Here is a 20,770-nt window from a genome sequence, read left to right on the forward strand (position 1 = left end):
GGACCAACAGATAAAGAAGCAGCTGCACGCCTATGGGGAGATAAAGGAGGGGGGGTCTGGGCTGGAGGCCCGAGAGGCGGGGGCCCGCGGACTGGTCTTCTAGATAGGCCTCGGCCCGAGGTGGGAGGCTGCCTAATCAATCACCAGCCGGCAGCCGGGTGAGGAGCGTGCCTTTGAAGAGAGAGGATCGTGGTTCCTTAGGGCTGGAGGGGAACTCAGGCGTCGGGTCCAGTTTCCTCATTTTTACGGACGAGGAAACTGAGTCCCGAAGAGAAAAGAGACTTGTATCATCATCATAAATAATAATAATAAACTGAGTCCTAAAGAGAAGTGACTTGTATTATAATAACAAACTGAATCCCGAAGAGAAAAGTGACATATGATGAGGAAGATGAGGATGAGGATGATGAGTATGGAAAAGAAAAGTGACAGGAAGTAAATATGTTCCCTCATTTGATCCTCACAACAGTTGTGGGAGGAAGGTAAGAAATAATATACTACACTTTTAATGCAAAAGGCATATGTAATAAGATACATAAGATAATGCTTCTAGAAACCTGGACCCTACTCTCAAGGCCCTGTATCCAATATCTATGGCCAAAAAAAAGGTGGCTGCACAGTTATCCCCATTTTACAAAGGAGGAAAATGAGGCTGACAAATGTTAGGTGACTTGTCCAGGGACACACAGCTAAGTGTCTGAGGCAGGATTTGAAGCAGTTCTTAATCGCTCCAGCCCCAACATTTTTAGGCCATGTTTGCTTCTAGGTCACACAGGTAATAAAAGACAGAGCTAGAATTAAAGTGCAGGTCCTAGGGGGTCTGGGGTCTGTTGTATTAGTTCTCTTTGTTCATTGTCCCTCTGTTTTTCCAACAACTTCGTTTCTTTTTTTTAAATCATAAAAGTATTTTATTATTTCCCAGTTACGTGTAAAGATAGTTTTCAACATTTGTTTTCATAGGATTTTTAGTTATAAATTTTTTGTTCCACTCTCCCTGCCCTCCCCCCTCTCCAAGACAAAAAGAAATCTGAATCACTTTAAACATATTTCTGCTTTGGTCATGTTGTGAAAGAAGAATCAGAACACAAGGGAAAAACCTCAAAAAAGGAAAAAAAACCAGCCAAAAAGTAGAAATAGCATGGTTCAATCTGCATTCAGAATCCACAAGTCTTTTTTTTCTGGAGGTGGAGAACATTTTCTATCATGAGTTCTATGAAATTGCTGAGAAGAGCCAAGTTGATCATCACACAATGTTGCTGTTACTGTGTACAATGTTCTCTTGGTTCTGTTCATCTCAGTCAGCATCAGTTCATGTAAATCCTTCTAGATTTCTCTGAAATCCTCCTGCCCCTTGTTTCTTACAGCACAATAGTATTCCATTCCATTCATATACCACAACTTATTTAGCCATTCTCCAATTGATGGACATCCTCTCAATTTCCAATTCTTTGATACCACAAAGAGAGCTGCTAGAAATATTTTTCTACGTGTGAGTCCTTTTTCCACTTCTATGATCTCTTTGGGATACAGACCTATTAGTGGTATTACTGAGTCAAAGGGTATGCACAGTCCCATAGCCCTTGGGCATAGTTCCAAATTGCTTTCCAGAATGATTGGATCAGTTCACAACTCTACCAACAATGCATCAGTGTTCCAACTTTCCCCCCCCAAACTTCTCCAACATTTATTATTTTCCTTTTTTTCATATTAGCCAATCTGATAGGTATGAGGTGTTGTTTTAACTTGCATTTCTCTAATCAATAGTAATTTAGAGCATCAATACCTTCATTTAAACTCTCTTCTTTGAGATTGTTGTGAAAATTTCTAAATCCGAAGAAAAAGAAACAGTAAAGTCTCCAAGCTGTAGAAAACAGGTTTATTGAGAGAGGAATCCTGTCTCACAATAAAGCTGGTCTCAGGTCTAGGACCTAAAGACCCCGAGCCTAGGGATCCACAGGGTTTTATACCCCTACAGGGTTGTAAAGTATTTATACACTACTAATTTTAGGCACACAACATAATCAAAATAGGGCATATCTGCTAGAAAAACCACATAATGCAATCAAAGTAGTTCACATCTAAATGAAGAATCACAAAACACAAGCAAAGTAGTGAGGAAGAGCCACAGCAGATGCTGCCACAACTGAAGTATGTGGTTCTGTATGTGGTCCTACCAACTTCAGTAGGTGACTATTCCTGATTGGTCTATCTGGCTCAGGAGTTATTATTCTTGGTCATTGACCTTTTAAAGTTGTGGATTTAGCTGATAATTATGTGTGGTTGCAGAACCATTTCAATGTAATATGTGTATAGCCCATCTAACATCTATGTTACTTAATCCATTATTATTGACTTAAGCTACTAATAAAAAATCTAAATACATTAAATCACAATTTTAGTTAATATACTGATTATTACCATAGTTAAATGACATATCTAAGGGGTGGGGAAAATCTCACTCACAAGATGAAGGACAAAGAAAATCAAGGAAAACCTCAGTCAGGGTGACTCCGTATGACAACGGATAGAGCACTTGTCCTCTTTTGATCTGAGAGGGGAAGCATATTTCATTATCTATCTTTAGGGGGACAATTGATGCTTTTTCAGTTACAGAGTGTTGGACTTTTTCAGGATCTTCCATTTACATTGTTGTAGTCATTGTGTATGCTGTTCACCTGGTACTGTTTATTTTGCTCTCCATGGGTTCACAGGAATTTCTGCCTTTATATGAATGTCTCATTATTATGTCTTAAAGACGTCTTGATGGAGTGGTAGATAGCTAGACTTCAAGCCAGGAAAACCTGATTTCAAGTATAGTCTTTCATACATACTGGCTATGTGTTCCTAGGCAAACATTCTAACTTTTTAGTGCTCTGGGCAAATAAAACCATGTTAAATTAATCATTCAGGGTACTGACCTACATACAGGGGTTCCTCACCTGTAAGTTTTCTATACCAGTAAACATACAGATCCATTTCCTAACCCAACCGTAGCCTAACATGAATTTTAACCATAACCCTAATGGTACAACAATACTCAAATACATTTATCTACACATATTATATGATTTACCATAATATTTTTCAGGGAGACATATAGTATTATCTTAATCCTCTCATCTTTTTCTTTGAGGTTCATGTAGAAATGACTCTGGCACATCAACATCTTAGGGTTTTTTTTTTCAATATTGAATATTGTATGGACAATTATATAGCTGGATAAAATACCTTTTGTAGCTGAATAAAAGTATTAAAATGTAAGGTTATCCTCTGTAGGCTCGCTGAAAACATCCTTATCCTCCAATAGCAGTTCAGTAGAGATAATGTATAATTCTCTGTTATTTGTCTGGGTCCTTATTTGAAAATATTTTTGTTCCATTTAACTTGGTAATTATGAATGTATGGTCTGGAAGCCTCTATTCTAAATAAATTTTAATAGTTCTAAAGTTTTTATGGATCAATGTTATGTGCTGGTGATTGTGGGCAATAATTCAGTCTCTTATAATGATCTAATTCCAGAAAAATCTATTGGTTGAATTTTCTAGGATATTTTGGGGCCTGTATTTTTAATATGGAGATTTGTCTCATCGGTCCATGAAAGATGGAAAGTTTCTGATGTATAATTCTAGCCATTTGTTTCTTGCTGAGTATTTAGCAGGTGCTAAATTTCTACTGTTCACAGTGATGTGTTGCATATTTTCTATGTTCCCATGCGTAATATGGCAAGCATGATCTTATTAGTGGGATACCCAGTGAGTACAGACAAAACACATATTATGTAAAGGCTTCATACTTCTCACCCAGACATGTCAGCACCCCATTGTTCTTTCTCTAGATTAGCTCACTCGCTCTGATCTGCTCTTCCACTAATGGATCAAAGTTCCCATAGATAGACCAGCACTACATGATTGTGTTCAAACTCTCTCAAGGTTTCTATTTGGGGGGAAATACATTTATTCTTGAGAAATACACTTATTCTTGGGAAACACACTAATTAATTCTTGAATCCCCATCCAACATATTTTCTACCTATAGAACCAACCACTTACAAGGCAAAGAATGCATAGATCTGAAACATAACTGTTTCCTTGACAATATGGCAAAAGAATATTATATTACAATTTTAATGCAAACTGCAGAGATAATAGGTACATAATGCACATAATTCATAGGACCATACTCTCACAGCAATGTACTCAGTAGAAAGTGGTTACATATTTATAAGAACCTGTCAGGCAAACTCATGAGAGAGGAAAACTCCTGTGCTTCAGGTAAGTCACAACTCTAGGCTTCAGGCTTCAAGGTTATTGGTCCATTTAGGAATATCAATAACACACTAAACAGCTTCTCTGCTCATTGCTTGACTATTGATCCTAACCATTCTTTCATTAGGGAAATTTCTTCTCTACTTGGACATAACATTTATAAATTCTTTCAATTAACCATGACCCTTAAAAAGATATTTAGAAGGAATTAGCCCTTAATGTGAATGGAAGTTCTTTTTTAGATAGAGGACTTCAGAGCTCATCACACTGGCTATCTCTGAAGTATACAAACCAGTCCAGTCCTTTATTTCAGGAGCACATGGTCCAATCATAACACAGCTCATGGTAAAATGGTTAAAAATGGAGTCCTTAAGTCAGCTACTAGGATTTTAAAACAGTACAAAGCCCCCTCTACTTTTCTTACTTTTTATTTTTTTTTTTGCTGAGGCAATTGGGGTTAAGTGACTTGCTCAGGGTCACACAGCTAGTAAGTGTTAAGTGTCTGAGACCGGATTTGAACTCAGGTCCTCCTGACACCAGGGCCAGTGCTCTATCCACTGCGCCACCTAGCTGCCCCCCCCCTCTACTTTTCTTTCGAGCCAGAGTGGGTAGCAGTGACTAACAGTCCTTAAGAGAACTTCATCTTTCTTTAACTACATCTAGGGCACCCTGAAGATCAATAGCTGTCCCTGGAGCTCTTTGCTAATGAAGTCAATGTTCTCTCTGATAAATCAAAAATCAATTGATTGAAGACTTCCAGTAGCTAACTGCTTCTAACTTCTGCGCTTCTGACAGTGCTTGTTTGTTGGATTTATTTCCTGTATCATGCTCTATTATCCAGACTAGATTGTCAAACCCCATGCCCCAACCCCAACTTCTTCCTGTGTCTATCTATACCTTTGCACCAAAAGTCCCCTGGGTCTGAAATGCACTCTTTCCTTAGCTCTACTTCATAAAGGTGCAGTTCCTCTCTTCCTTTCAGCTCATGCATTATCTTCTGCATGGAGCCTTTCAGGATCAAATGCTAGTGTTCTCCTTCCCAAGTTACCTTGTATTTAACTACTTTGCATATGTTTGGATTTATTAGCTTAATATTTATATATTTTATATATATTTGCTGTCTCCTTTAGAATATAAAGTCATTGTGAATAGGGACTATTTAAAAATTCTTTGTATTTGTATCCCCATAGTTGGGGCTTAATAAATACTTTTTGATTGTTTGATACTGGTGCACAGACTATCAAATACAGGGTAATTCGGTAATTCAGGAAACAGGTTCAGAGATGTTAAGTGACTTGATCAAGGTCACACAGGCAGATTCAAGATTAGAACTCCAAAATTAGCACTTCCAAAGTCAGTGTACTTTCTACTGAACTACAATGAGGTGGAAGAGGGCAGAGCTAATATATTGCCTTGGGGATCAGCAAAGTCTTCTCTCATGGGGTTTGGTGAGGCAAGAGCTTTTGTTTACCAAGATCAGTTCATATTACTTGTATTTCTTGTTTGACAGGTGGAATGCCAGAAGTAGTATAGGGTAGAATATCTTCCAGACAAGCCATTGGAGGCTAAGACTTTAGCCATTTTCTACAGTGGAGAAAACTTAATAAATAATAAGTATATTTGCCTGCCAGTGGTTTAATAGCTAGAATTTAATTGCATATAATGAATTAACTGGTCCCAGAGATGAGCAAACCACCCTTTGCAGGGTTAGAACCACTGATGTGTAAGGCCAGATTAACTTCTCCAGGGTACTCTGTATGTAAGGTGTAAGACTTCTGCTACGTGACCATCTCTGGGTAGCTGTGATAGGAAATAAGGGGAAGTCTGGCCTTTTAAGTGAGATTCAGTAACATCTGCCATGGGCAGATAGGGCCAAACTGCCTGACTCCGCACCAAGCCCTCTTTCCCCCCTTATACCCCTCCCTGCTGACCACCAAAAGTATAGTTCAAGTCCTTCAGGCTCTAAGGTGATATTTAGACCCCACCAGTGTTGGTGTCTTCTGACAGTGGTGACTAAAATCCTAGCAAATTCTCCCTTGGTTTTTCAGAGGGTGGGCAAGGCAGAGGGGTTTATAACAGTATGTTATATAGTATAACATCTTCACACTACTATCTGATACAGTGGAAGGTGAGAAGCAGATTTAAAATGTTTTAGTTTTAAGAATTTTATTCGTTGTACAATATTTATGGTGCTGTAGATTTCATGTGTTATGAAAAGTGAATATTGTCTGAAATCAGTGTTTTGTTTTGAATCAAGATATTAGCAAAAATGGACACAGAATTCCAGGAAATTACCAATGTCAACAGGCAATCCCAACGTCATGAGACTTAGGTGAAAACCAGGTTTATTACCAGAAAAATGAACATGCATGGGTATCCAAGGGGTTTGTAGTTTTTACAGAAGTTTACACTTTTATAATAACAGGATAAAAGGAGTAGGGGATACCAGGAAGGGGTGTGATATGGGAGGGGGAACAGTGCAGCAAAGATGTAGGACACTAAGACCACTCCCCATGGGGAGGGGCAGAGTGATGCCAAAAGCTGCTTTCTTTTCACTTGGAAACTGCTAAACTATGAAGAGAGGAGGAGTGGGGGTGGGGGAGCTAGGTGGTACAGTGGATAAAGCACCAGCCCAGGATTCAGGAGAACCTGAGTTCAAATCCAGCCTCAGACACTTGACACTTATTAGCTGTGTGACCCTGGGCAAGTCACTTAACCCTCATTGTCCCGCCTCCCAAAAAAGAGTGAAAATGAAGAGAGGAGGGTCTGCTTATCTGCAGAAGACCCCAGGGGCACAAGCAGTATCCTGGTCTGGCACAGACCAGCTGGCACCCGTCTTGAATCCATCTTGGGGTACATCAATAAATTATGTCAACTCAGGGAGAGCTTTTTCCTTGACACATTCAGGGCCTTCTGCATGCTCTGGGTCCAGTGTTTCTGAAAAATATGGCAACTTAAAAAGACAAGTTTGGGGGATCTCTTAACAGCCCTTAACATGAGAGAAAAAATGTGTTGCTTGTTACCAATTTTATTTTGTGTACTGGGTTATTTTGTGGTTACAGTGTTAGGAAAAGTACATGTTATCAGAATTAATGTTTTGTTATAAAGAATTGCATGCAGAAAAGTATATTTTTAGCATTCTCTAGAGCAGGGCTTTTAAAACTTTTTCCACTCAATCCCTTTTCACCCAAGAAAATTTATACAACCCCGGGTATATAGGTTTAATAAAATAGGCATACAAATAGGTATACAAATCAAACATTTACTGCTAATTTTTTGTGACCCCCTCACATTCAGTTACTTGACCCCATATGGGAGCTTGACCCACAGTTTAAGAAGCTTTGCTCTAGAGAAAGTTTACAGGTTTTGGTGGTCAAGAGAACCTAACTCCTTATTTCCCATAGGTTCAATGTATCAACATTCTGTGTTTTACTTTAGTGCCGTTTTCTAAGGACATTACCCCCACCTATGTCCCCCCCCCCAAAGTTGAGGATTGACTGTATTTGCCTGCATGATTTTAGGCAAACCACTTACCATCTGTGCCCCTCTGTAAAATGAACAAGTTGGACTAGATAGTTGGACTAGATGATCCCTAAAATCTCTTCTACCTCTAAATCTATGATCCTTTGAATATGCAGTTTATCCTAGAGATAATAAGGAACCAATGAATATTTTTTTTTAAGATTTGAGTGACTTGGTTACAACTGAATTTTAGCAATAACTGTGAGGATGATGGGTTGGAGAAGGGAGAGGCTATAAGCAAAGAAACCAATTAGGAGGCTGCCGCAATATTTCTGGTGAGATGTGATGAGGGCTTCTACTAATTGACTGGTAGCCATGTGAGTGGAGAGAAGGGAACTGAGGAGAGATCTTGTAGAGAGAATATTCAAGGTATTAGTTACTTGAGGTTCTGTTTAGCAATTCCCAGTCTCTTCTTTGTCCTTCACTCCAATCCCACTTTTCTTCTCCTGATTGCTTGCTAATTTGCCCAGGGTCACATAGCTAGCAAGTTTCTGGAGGCTGGATTTGAACTAAGGTCCTCATGATTCCAGACCTGGTCCTCTATCCACTTCCCCATCTATAGCTACCTGAGGTTAGATCGGATAATATCAATGTACATTACACTATTAATTGGAATTTATATAGCATTTCAAAGTTTTAAAAGCATTCTATTTTATTTATTTAATGATTTTTTCAGGGCATCGAGGATTAAGTGACTTGCCCAGGGTCACACAGCTAGTAAGTATCAAGTGTCTGAGGCTGCATTTGAATTCAGGTCCTCCTAAATCCAGGTCTAGTGCTTTATCCATTGTGCCACCTAGCTGCCCTTAAAAGCAATCTATGTACATTTAAAACTTGTAAATCTCTACCTACATTATTATCATTTGAGACTTAGGACTACCTTGTGAGGTAGGTACTAGAGATATTTTTATCTCCATTGTTCAGATGAGAAAAATGAAGCTTTGGGAGGCTAAAAGGCTATAAATGGGGTTATTTAGCAAACAAGTGTAAGAAGTAGAATTCCATTCTAGGTTTTCCTGCTTCCAAGGCCTAAAATGCTCCAAATTGCTTTTCTATAGGGAAGGAGGTATTAAAAAAAAGAATTAAAAGTTTTATCTCTAATTTTTTTTTAAGGCAATGGGGGTTAAGTGACTTGCCCAGGGTCACACAGCTAGTAAGTGTCAAGTGTCTGAGGCCGGATTTGAACTCAGTCACTCCTGAATCCAGGGCCGGTGCTTTAACCACTGTGCCATCTAGCTGCCCCTCATCTCTAATTTTAAAAGAGACTTCTATTTTTTCTGTTTTTTATGATCTAACTAGCAGAGTGCGACCAATGGTTGTAGCTATTGCTGAGTTGAGATTGATCAGTAAAGTCAAGTACTTGACACTGGTAGTGAGCTACCCCTTAAATGTCTAGATGGGTCCTGGCCATGCTTTTGCTTGGCTGTCAGTGAGCATACTTGAAGGATTTCAATAATGTGAGCCCCTTTCTCTACCAAAGCAGAGCACATCCCCTTTACTCTCTAGTAGAGGGGAGCAATAATTCAAGTGGTAGACTCAGGACTTGAACCCAGAACCTCTGTTTCCCAATATTTTTAAAGTTTACAGATCTCAGATTAATAATAACGATAAATAATAACAACTAGCATTTATATAGTTTTTAGGGATTGCAAAGTGCTTTACACATTTAAGAGGCATTTTCAGATGATGCTTATAGTATTCCTTTGTGATGCTCATTAAGATAATATTTAGTAGGTAAACTTTTTTTTTTTGCAGGGCATTGAGGGTTAAGTGACTTGCCCAGGGTCACACAGTCAGTAGGTATCAAGTGTCTGAGGTCAGATTTGAACTCAGGTCCTCCTGAATCCAAGGCTGGTGCTTTATCCACTGCACCACCCAGCTGCCCCCTAGGTAAGCTATTTTCAATGAATATCATTTATCCTATTCCTGCCCTTAAAATGTGGGTAATATGAGACTTTGCTCTAAGAAGAGGCCATGAAAACTATAATAATGTCTACAAGTGAAATTTATCTGTGAACACTAGGGAGCACCAGACTTTAACTTTGAGCACCTTCCTATAGTTGCCTTAGAGAGGACGGGATAATTTACCTTGCTGTGTTCTAGATTGTGCATTCCCCTGCCCTTTCCCCACCATGCACCAGCAGGTAGAGTAGCAGCGGGGTCATAGTAATTCGGCCTGACTCATTCACCAGCAACAGACACTCCTGTTTTTCCCTAGACCCAATGCCTGGGCGAAGGGGTGGGAAAAGTGACCTGGTCTGGCTTTGAGGATCACTAACTTCACCATTATACTCCCCAAGATTAAAAAAGAAAAAAAAAACCCAAGCCAACTAGTTTCCCTTTATATTTGGTGAATAGTGAACATATATTGGGTATAACAGCTCAGCCATACATTGTATGTATGTATAAGCCTAAGAGGCTTATATCAGTGAACTAGTCAAAAGTTAGGCCACTCCCTTCTCCAAGGTTTTAATCTTTATTAATTTTTTAGGTCATTGACCTCTTTTGGAGTCTTGGACTATCTATGGATCTCTTTTCTGAATGATGTTTTTAAATGCCTAAAAGAAAATGCATTTGGATTACAAAGGAAGCCAACTATAATGAGATACAGTTATCAAGATATTGTTTAAAGCTCACAGGCCTCAGATTAATAATTAATAATAATACTGCTTTACATATTCATTTGATGCTCATAACAACCTTACAAAGCAATATTATCCCCATTTCACAGATGAGAAAATGAAAACTGGAGAGGGTAAATGATTTATTCAGGGTTACTTACAAGTATATGGGCCTGGATCTGAATTCAGGTATTCCTGACTCCAAGTCTAATGTTTGCTCTACTGTGTCACCAGGTTAAGAGCCAGTGCCGGGGCAGCTAGATGGTGCAGTGGTAAAGCACCGGCCCTGGATTTAGGAGTACCTGAGTTCAAATCCGGCCTCAGACACTGGACACTTAACTAGCTGTGTGACCCTGGGCAAGTCACTTAACCCTCATTGCCCTGCAAAAAAAAAAAAAAGCCAGTGCCTACTGTGCCAGGTCCCCTGTTTGCCAGGTCCCCTTAGGCTGTTGGACCTTCCTTGCTGCTTTCATTTTCTTTATTCTTCCCTCTTCCCTCCAGTCAAGGAATTTCTTTCTTTCTTTTTTTTGGTGGGGCAGTGAAGGTTAAGTGACTTGCCCGGGGTCACACAGATAGTAAGTGGCCAGATTTGAACTTTGGTCCTCCTGAATCCAAGGCCAGAGCTTTATCCACTGTGCCACCTATCTGTCCCCCAAATCATGGACTATTTTAAAGTGCCTGTGCCTCAAGGGGTTGTAAAAAGTCATTTTTAGCTCAAGCCTGTCTCAGTTTCATTCTGAGTGGGTGAGTGTCACAGGCACATATACATAATCAGGCTGTCCTGCTCACATCCCAACTCTTAGTCCCACCAGATCAGCCCCATTTAGATTCCTCCCCTGGGATGTATTGGAACAGCACCCCAAGAAAGTAAGGATGGGGAAATTCACTTCAAATAGCAGGGCCTCAGTTTCATCATCTGAAAAATGGCTTAAATTAGCTCCAAGATCTTTAAATTTATTCTACTAATAGAAAGATTAGCTCCAGCAGAGGACTGGGCTATACCTGATAATGATTCCTGATGCCACCTGCTGGGATATATGTAGAATTGCAAGAGGAGCTCTATGGGAGAATGCTTGTCTTTCTTTGCTAGAATAACTGAGGAATTCTTTGGAAAGCAAAACCTGAGGTACTTGTGGACTATAAGTTATGAGACTATATATATATTTATATATGTGTGTGTATATATATATATATATATATATATATATATTTTTAGTGAGGCAATTGGGGCTAAGTGACTTGCCCAGGGTCACACAGCTAGTAAGTGTTAAGTGTCTGAGGCCGGATTTGAACTCAGGTACTCCTGACTCCAGGGCTGGTGCTCTATCCACTGCACTACCTAGCTGCCCTATGAGACTATATTGATCTTTAGGAGAAGATTGCTGATAGAAAGTGCCTTTCTTTTCTTTTTTTTTCTTTTTTTTTTTGTGAGGCAATTGGGGTTAAGTGACTTGCCCATGATCACACAGCTAGGTGCCTTTATTTTCTAAGGGTACCATCATGAGTTACATTTTCTTTAATCTTTCACTTAAATTTCCCTTCATTACTTGGCATTGATGAAAAGTATGTATTAATAAACATTAACATTAATTTGTGTTGATTAATGCAAATTAATTGACCAAATAATTAATAAATCAATTAATTACATATTTGTATAAGCTGTGTGCTTTCCAGGGAATTTGATATCAGTTCATTGGATGATATCAGGCAGTGATTTTCCCTGATTTTCTGGGTAAAGATTATGGGTCAGAGAAGTAAGAAATTACCCAAAGTGAACCTGGATCTTGCATGTTATGAGAACTTCTGATACAAGACTCGCATACCAATTTTTTTTCTGATACGAAAATGAATTCCAGTTAGTAAGCTAAAGAGCTACCAGTAAGTCAAAGATACCTATGGTTTCACTTTTAGAGTCCATAGTCATAAAATGGTCTTCAAATGGGAGCCATGGCCTGACCCCTAAGGGATATATGACCAACTAATTGAAGGACAGGAAAATAAGTCACATTTGTCTTTTTCAAAGACAACTAATTATGCTGTTTAATTCTGCTACAATTATAGCTACCTTTGTACCCCAACACTGTCCCTCTCCTCCTTGTGAAATCTTCCAACTTTTCTCCTTCTTAGCTTGCCTACTATCCCTGTACCTATAGCAGCAGCAAATTGGACCCAAGACTAACAAGAATTCATGGAATAGTAAAAGAAAGAGATAAACATCATAGAGGAAAAATGGGAAAATAAATTAGAGTTATGCAAGAAAATTATGAAATGAATTAAAAGTTTGGTAAAAGAGGTACAAAAAATAATGAAGAAAATAACATCTTAAAATCTGACTTGGTCAAATGGTAAAAGAGGCCACAAAAATTCACTGAAGAAAAGAACTCCTTAAAAAGCAGAATAGGTCGGGGCAGCTAGGTGGTACAGTGGATAAAGCACCGGCCCTGGATTTATGAGGATCTGAGTTCAAATCTGGCTTGAGACACTTGACACCTACTAGCTGTATGACCCTGGGCAAGTCACTTGACCCTTATTGCCCTGCAAAAAAAAAGAAAAAGAAAAAAAAGCAGAATAGGCCAAATGGAAAAGGGAGCACAAAAATTAACTGCAGAAAATAAATCCTTCAAAATTAGAATTGAGTAAGTGGGAGCTAATGACTGTGAAATATCAAGAAACAATAAGACAAAGTCAAATGAATGAAAAAAACAAATAGAAGAAAATGTGAAATATCTTGTTAGAAAAACAACCGAACTAGAGAATAGATTGAAGAGAGATAATTTAAGAATTATGATAATGGAATACCTGAAAGCCATGACTTTTTTTTTAAAAAAAAGAACCTACATATCATATTTCAAGATATTATAAAGGAAAATTTCTCTGATATCTTAGATCTAGAAGTTGAAAGCATACACTGATCACCTCCTGAAAGACATCCCAAAATGAAAACTCCTAGGAATATTATAGCCAAATTCTAGAGCTCCTAGGTCAAGGAGAAAATATTGTAGCCAGCCAGAGAGAAACAGTTCAAATATTGTGGAGCCACAGTCAGGATAACAGAATATCTAGCAGTTTCTATGTTAAAGGTATGGAGGGGCTTGGAATGTGATATTCTGAAAGGTAAAGGAATTAGGATTACAAATAAGAATAATATACCCAGCAAAATGATACAATCCTTAAGGGAAAAAAAAGGATATTTAATGAAATAGAGTACTTTTAAGCATACCTGATGAGAAACCAGAGCTGAATAGAAAATATGGCAAACATAAGACTCAGGAAGAACACAAAAAGGTAAAAATGAAAGAGAAATCATAAGGGACTCAATAAGATTAAACTGTTTACATTTTTTTTGCAGTAGCCTATCTCTTGGAGAATGGCTGAATAAATTATACTATATGAATGTAATGGAATATTATTATAAGAAATGAAGACAAGGGATGGTTTTAGAGAAATCTGGGAAAACCTTTATGAACTGATGGAGAATGAAGTGAGTAGAATCAGGAGAACAATGTATGCAATAATGGTATTATAAAGAAAAACAACTTTGAAAAACTTGAGAACTCTAATCACTTAAATGACCTTCTATGATCCTAGAGGATTTATTATGAAGAACATTCTCTCACTGTTTGCCAGAGAGATAATAGACTCAAGATGCAGACTAATATATACATTTTTAGATGAAGCTGCTAAAGGATTTTGTTTTCCTTGCCTGTGAAGAGTTGTTTTGGGGACATTCTATTTTCTTTTTGGTGGGGAGGGGTGGAGAGAAGTAGAAGGGTGAGGATTTAGGGATAGGTTGGCCAAAAAAAAGAAAAAGAAAAGAAAAGGGAAGAGAATACTTGAAGCACTTTTTTTTAATACAGAAAAGAGAAGAGAAAGCCAGAAAGAAGTGCAGACAAATAGAATAAATTTGAAAGCTGAAGGTTGAACATATTGGGGAAAAAAAGCAAGCCGAATTTGAGAGACCTGCAATTTCATGTGCCATCCATCCTCTTTTGTTGTCTTAGTATGGCTATGAAAATGGTTATTTTATTTAGTTTGTCCAAATGGAAACATTGTTTAAAGGATGTTGTCACACCAATGAAATAATGAATCTTTTGATATTTTGAAATGCTAAAACACCGAAAGAGTAACTTTTCTTTAACTGTCATTTTGAGTTCCCAATTTACTGTTGAATAAAATTATTTTTTGATGCTATGGGAGTGTTTATAGCACAGCCTTATGAAGAGGAGGCATTAATATACAATAATGCAATAAGCTAGTTGGGAAGTATTCAAATGCTTTTCTCTCCTGTTAGGAGCCTATAAGCCCGAGTAGCATCTGTCTTACTAGAGGTAGAAAATACAGAATGAAAGGAGAGAAGATGGAGGGAGGCTTTTTCTCTCTGCTAACATGAGTATGTTTATTTACCTATTGTCCTTCCTCATTAGAATGTGAGCTCCTTAAAGGCAAAGACAGTTTTTTTCTTCATATACCTAGTGCCAAGCACAGTGCTTGACACCTATTAAGTACTTAATGATTGTTGACTAAAAGGGTCCATTAAAGTTTCCCTTATGGCCCTTATGATCTCTGTGGCAAAGACAGGATTAGTGACTTCCTAATTTATTAAAATAATTGAGCCATAAACTCAGATGGAGTGTGAAAGACATAAAAGAAGTCAATTTCAAGGATTTTACTTTAATTTGGTTTTCTCCTACTTTGAAATTTCTCTGAGACCTTAAATGGGTCCCTCGGCTCTCTCCTGAGTGTCTCACCTATGATATTTTTTCTTCCACAAATGGCTTTTGTCCAAGAGAAGTTTTTTCCTCTGGTTGGTGATGTCTGACAAATATGTAGTCAATCCAGGTGAATTTTGGAAACCCAGGGGGTGCAGGATCTGAGTCGAAGGCATGAAGGAAAGGCTAGGGAAAGGTATGAAGACCTGGAATAGGGGTTTGTCTATAATGGGGCACTTTGAGAAAAATCTCACATCCATTTTTTCTGAACCAGACAAAGATGTTGATATGGTCAGCAATTGTGCTGGAGAATATTGTGTTCTCTCAATGAGGAGACAACTATTTGGGATCCACGAGTCACAAACTAAAGAGATGCCTATTGTTCAGACTGAAGATAGGCAGGACTGGAACAACACTTCTGCCACAGACAAACCTGGTTACAGAGATCACCCTTGATTTTGTCCTTAGGAATTGAACCAATGTTATCCACAACTTGAATAGTGAGAGTCTTTTCCCTACCTTCCATGCCCTCAGTGGTATAAGGCTGGGAGTGTCTCCATTCTGCTCAGTCTGGATCTGGTGTTAATACCCAGATTGTCTCATCTCATTGATCAGAGCTAGGTATAGCCTCAGCCTGGTGGTAATGACCTGTGGGAGTCCCAGTCTGTTGTCTGGGACCTAGAAGAGGCATGGCCTCTCATCTTCAATTTTCACAGCTTGGTAGAGCCATGCTCCTGGTTGTTGGCTCTTTTTTTGTTTGTTTTTGTTTTTATTTTTATTTTTTAATTTAATTTTTAATTTTCTCAATTACATGTAAAGATATTTTTGATTTATAAATTTTTTTCCCATTTTCCCTTCTCTCCCCCTTGAGACCAGCAAGCAATTTGATAATTGTTGTATAAACATTACTATCATGTTGAACATATTTCCACATTAAACAGAACCAAAGTGGGGAAAAATGCAAGAAAGAATAAACAAGGACAATAACAAAAAAGCAACAACAAAAGTGAAAATAGTATGCTTCAGTCTGCATTCTGACTCCATAGTGCTTTTTCTGAATGTGAAGGGCATTTTCTACTATAAGTCTTTTGGCATTGTTTTGGACCATTGTATTGCTGAGAAGAGTTAAGTCTTTCACAACTGATCATCACAAAATGTTGTTGATACTGTGTACAACGTTCTCTTGGTTCTGCTCATTTCATTCAGCATCAATTCTTGTAATTCTCCAGGTTTTTCTGAAATCCATCTGCTTATCATTTCTTATAGCAGAATAGTATTCCACTGCATTCATATACCACAACTTGTTTAGCCATTCCCCAATTGATGGATATCTCCTCAATGTCCAATTCTTTGCTACTACAAAAAGAACAGCTATGAATATTTTTGCGTGTGTGGGTCTTTTTCCCTTTTTTATAATCTCTTTGGAATATAGATCTAGTACTGGTATTGCTGGGTTAAAGGGTATGCACAGTTTCATGGCCTTTTGGGCATGGTTCCAAATTGTTCTCCAGAATGGTTAGATCGGTTCACAGCTCCACCAACAGTCCATTAGTGTTCCAGTTTTCCCACATCTTCTCCAACATTTATCATTTCCCGTTTTTGTCATATTAACCAATTGGATAGGTGTGAGGTGGTACCTCCAAGTAGTTTTAATTTGCATTTCTCTAATCAGTACTGATTGAGAACATTTATTCATATGGCTGAGAGAGGGAGAGGGGGAGGGGCCTTATAGGCACAGACATCAGAAATAATGCTGTCTTTAAAAGCATTTTCCTAAATACATTTTATATTCTCACAATTGAAGTGCAATGAAATAAATTACTGAATTATTATAAATTTTGAAATTATAGAAATTTTATTATATTCCCTTGGTAAACTGGAATTAAGCTGGTTTCCTATAAAACCAGGCTGTGATTAGTAAGAACAGTGAGAAGAGTAAGGAATCCAAGCAATTCAGTGTACCAATGTCAGCAAATTCCCAAGACCTTTAGGGACCAGAAGTCTTCTCTAATTAGTGGAGACTAAACTAAATAGAAAACAAAGCAATGTTATATCAGTCTCTTCAGAGGAAATAAATATTTCCCTTTAGGAGAACTGTGTACAGAGTTGTAGATAATGTCAATGGACTTTTCCATATGTTCAATGGGACTAAGTCCTATAGCCCAGCCCAGCCCGACAGGGGCTCAGCCTGACATTCACAGAACACCATTTGTCCACTTGGCTGTGTGATGGAATCTTAAGGTGACTCTTGTCCTATGGATTTTCATGGTACATGGAGCAACCCCCCCCCCACCATATTGGACTTTTACTTATATTTAACATGGAAATTCTTATTCATTCTAAAACAATTTGATTACCCCTTTCAGCCCTTCCAATATAAGACAAAACATTTCTCCGTAGAAACGCTTTGTTTTGGTTCCTGTCCTACCTGCAATGTATATAATCCCTGTGAGAACAGATGCTGTCTTTTTCATTATTTGACCTGCCACCATTCCCAGCCTAGACCACCACAAACTTTACCATACATGACAAACTTGTCTTTTGGCATTGGGGGTCTCCAATGTTTGGTGAAACATTCTTGTTCTCCCAGTATGCAACCCCTTACTTCCTCCAGGTTCATAAAATTTTAGTTTCAATTTAGAGAGGACTTTTTAGAAATTTAGAAATTTCATTTTGATAATTTCTTAGACACCCCTTAAATTAAACCGAAGCCATTTTAAAATTGTTATTGTTGTTCAGTTCATTTCAGTCATGTCTGACTCTTTCTTTGGGGTTTTCTTGGCAAAGATGCTGAAGTGGTTTGCCATTTCTTTCTCTAACTCACTTTATAAATGAGGAAAACTGAGGCAAACATGGTTGAATGACTTGCCCAGGGTCACACAGCTAGTGAGTGTCTGAGGCCAAATTTGAACTCGGGTCTTCCTAACTCTAGGCCTGGCCCTCTGTCCACTATGTCACTTAGTGGTCCCCTTTTAAAGTAACACACACAAACACAAACACAAAAACTGGGCATAATTGGTCTAAACTGGGTAGTTAGTTAATCAATTAATCAATACAACAAGCCATTATTAAGTGTCTTCTTCTTTATGTCTGGCTCTATGTAGGCACCATCAAGTGAAATAAGTCCCTGACCTCCTGGAGTTTCTAATCTAATTGAGGAGAATAACATGCAAATATTAAAAAAATATATAAATTATATATATATAATAAAATATATATATAAAATTGATGGAAGACAATTTGTTTCTTTGGGTATTTTTGGTGGGGAAAGTGGGAGCAACATTAACAGGTAGGAAGATGGGTTTTTTTTTGTGTGTGTTTGTTTGTTTTTTTGCTGGGCAATGGGGGTTAAGTGACTTGCCCAGGGTCACACAACTAGTAAGTGTCAAATGTTTGAGACCGGATTTGAACTCAGATACTCCTGAATCCAGGGCCAGTGCTTTATCCACAATGCCACCTAGCTGCCCCCCAATGGTTCATGTTTAAAGATGAGTAATAGGATCATATATTATAGAACTAGAAAGGACCTCACAGACCATCTTATTCTAAACCTCCCTTTACTCCCACCCATTTTATGGAACAAGGAAAAGCTCTAAGAGAAGTATTGGAGGCAAAATTTGAACTCAGGTTTCCTGTCTCTGATCCAGCACTTTAACACACTATTCCACACTGGATTCCAAGAGGGTAAGATGAGCACAGCATGCATTCATGGCATGGGAGACAGCTTTTACACATACGGAGATGGGAGATGGAGGAACTATTGTGAGAAATCTAGTGTGATTTGGCCTTAATTTATGTGAAAAGGAGTAAGTGATGTGTAATGAGGTGAGAAAGGTAGGTTCAAGTCCAGTTGTTGCAAAGAACTTGAAAGAGTTAGTTTTTGATCCTAGAGGTATTAGGGAAGCCATGGAGTTTCCCAAGGAAGGGAGTTAGTAAATGGTTCAATGTTACTTCTAGAAAATCACTGTGGCCGCTAGAGATTGGACTGGAGTACAGACTTGATATAGGAAGACCAATTAAGAGGCTTATTATGAAAGTCCAAGTTGGGGCAGCTAGGTGGTTCAGTGGATAGAGCACTGGCCCTGGATTCAGGAGGACCTGAGTTCAAATACGGCCTCAGACATTTAACACTTACTGGCTATGTGATCCTGGACAAGTCACTTAACCCCCATTGCCCAGAAAAAAAAAAAAGATAAAAGTCCAAGTTTTGAAGTAGGGTGGTAGCTGTGCATTTGAAGAAAAGGGGACCCTCGTGAGAGATGTAGAAGTGCAAATGGCAAGTTTAGGCAATTGATTGGATATGAGGGATTAGGGAGAGTGAGAAGTCAAAGAGGATACTGAAGTTGTGGACCCTTGGGACTAGAAGAGGGTGCTTGAGTTTTTGTGTTTGTCATGGACCCCTTTGGTTGCCTAGTAAAGCCTAGGGAAACCTTCTCAGAATTTTTATTTTTTCCAGGGCAATGGTGGTTAAGTGACTTGCCCAGGGTCACACAGCTAGTACGTATCAAGTGTCTGAGGCCGGATTTGAACTCAGGTACTCCTGAATCCAGGGCCACTGCGCCACCTAGCTGCCCCCAGAATTATATTTTTAAATGCTTGGAATGAAGTACATAATTTCCAAGGAAAGCAGTTATACTGAAATAATAGTTATTAAAGTATTTTTTGAAACATATTCATAAACCCAAGGGTAAGAACCCCTGAATTAGGACAATAACTTTTTGGACAATAATAGGGGAAATTATGAAGACATTTTGGACTGGGGGAAAGATGTTGAATTCTGTTTTTAACTGGTTAAGTTTGAGATGCCTCTGGGGCATCTCCCACTATTCAGAGACTTTTATCTCTATTCTGGGTTTACAGGGCATGCCAAAAGGAAGCTTCCTTGAACCCCTAACGCAGGGGTTGGTCTTAACTTTTTTTGGTGTCATGGAATCCTTTGTTAATCTGGGGAAGACTAGTATCCCTTCTGAGAATAATATTTAAAACATAAAAATATGTGTAAGATTACAAAGAAAACCAATTATATTGAAGTATAGTTATGTAATTATAAAACAACATCATGATAACCAGATTTAGAACCCCTGATCTAATTACTGGGACCTGAGGGCTGCTTCTGAGCTTGACTGGGTCTTTCTCACTATTGAGAATAAACTCTTCACGCTATTTCCTTCTCCTTTCTTGGCTCCAAGAGAATACTTAACCAATTTGTCCCTGAAAACTTCTGATGATCCTTGACCTTCACGTTGAACTCTTTTTTTCTTGCACAGATCTGCTATCTCTGAGCTGCTTACCTGTAAGAACTTTAAGAAGATCAGCAAACAGGGTATTTTCAAAGGTTCCTAAAATCAGGAACCTAAAGTCAATTTAATTTTTTTTTTTGGCAGGGTAATGCGGGTTAAGTGACTTGCCCAGGGTCACACAGCTAGTAAGTGTCAAGTGCTGAGGCCGGCTTTGAACTTGGATCCTCCTGAATCCAGGGCTGGTGCTTTATGCACTGTGCCACCTAGCTGCCCCACCTTTTTTTTTCAGTCTCAGTACCTACAAAGCTTCCTGAGGAGAGCAAGTCAGGGGACTGAATCCCCGATAAAAATAAAATGGTTAAAATCATCAAGTTGAGAAAGATAGCATTATCTCCTGGGAGAACTGTGTCCCA

General features: G+C 38.5%; 1 long non-coding RNA gene across 1 annotated transcript in view; it reads left to right on the top strand.

Annotated features, from left to right (window-relative positions):
* Nucleotides 1–135: 135 nt before the first annotated feature.
* Nucleotides 136–20,770, top strand: part of LOC122748730 — a 71,864-nt gene continuing 51,229 nt past the window's right edge. The window contains exon 1 of the long non-coding RNA XR_006355638.1: nt 136–482. This is a non-coding gene — a long non-coding RNA (uncharacterized LOC122748730). The remainder of the gene's footprint in view (nt 483–20,770) is intronic.

This window comes from Dromiciops gliroides, chromosome 3 (assembly GCF_019393635.1).
Source record: "Dromiciops gliroides isolate mDroGli1 chromosome 3, mDroGli1.pri, whole genome shotgun sequence".
Classification (NCBI taxonomy): domain Eukaryota; kingdom Metazoa; phylum Chordata; class Mammalia; order Microbiotheria; family Microbiotheriidae; genus Dromiciops; species Dromiciops gliroides.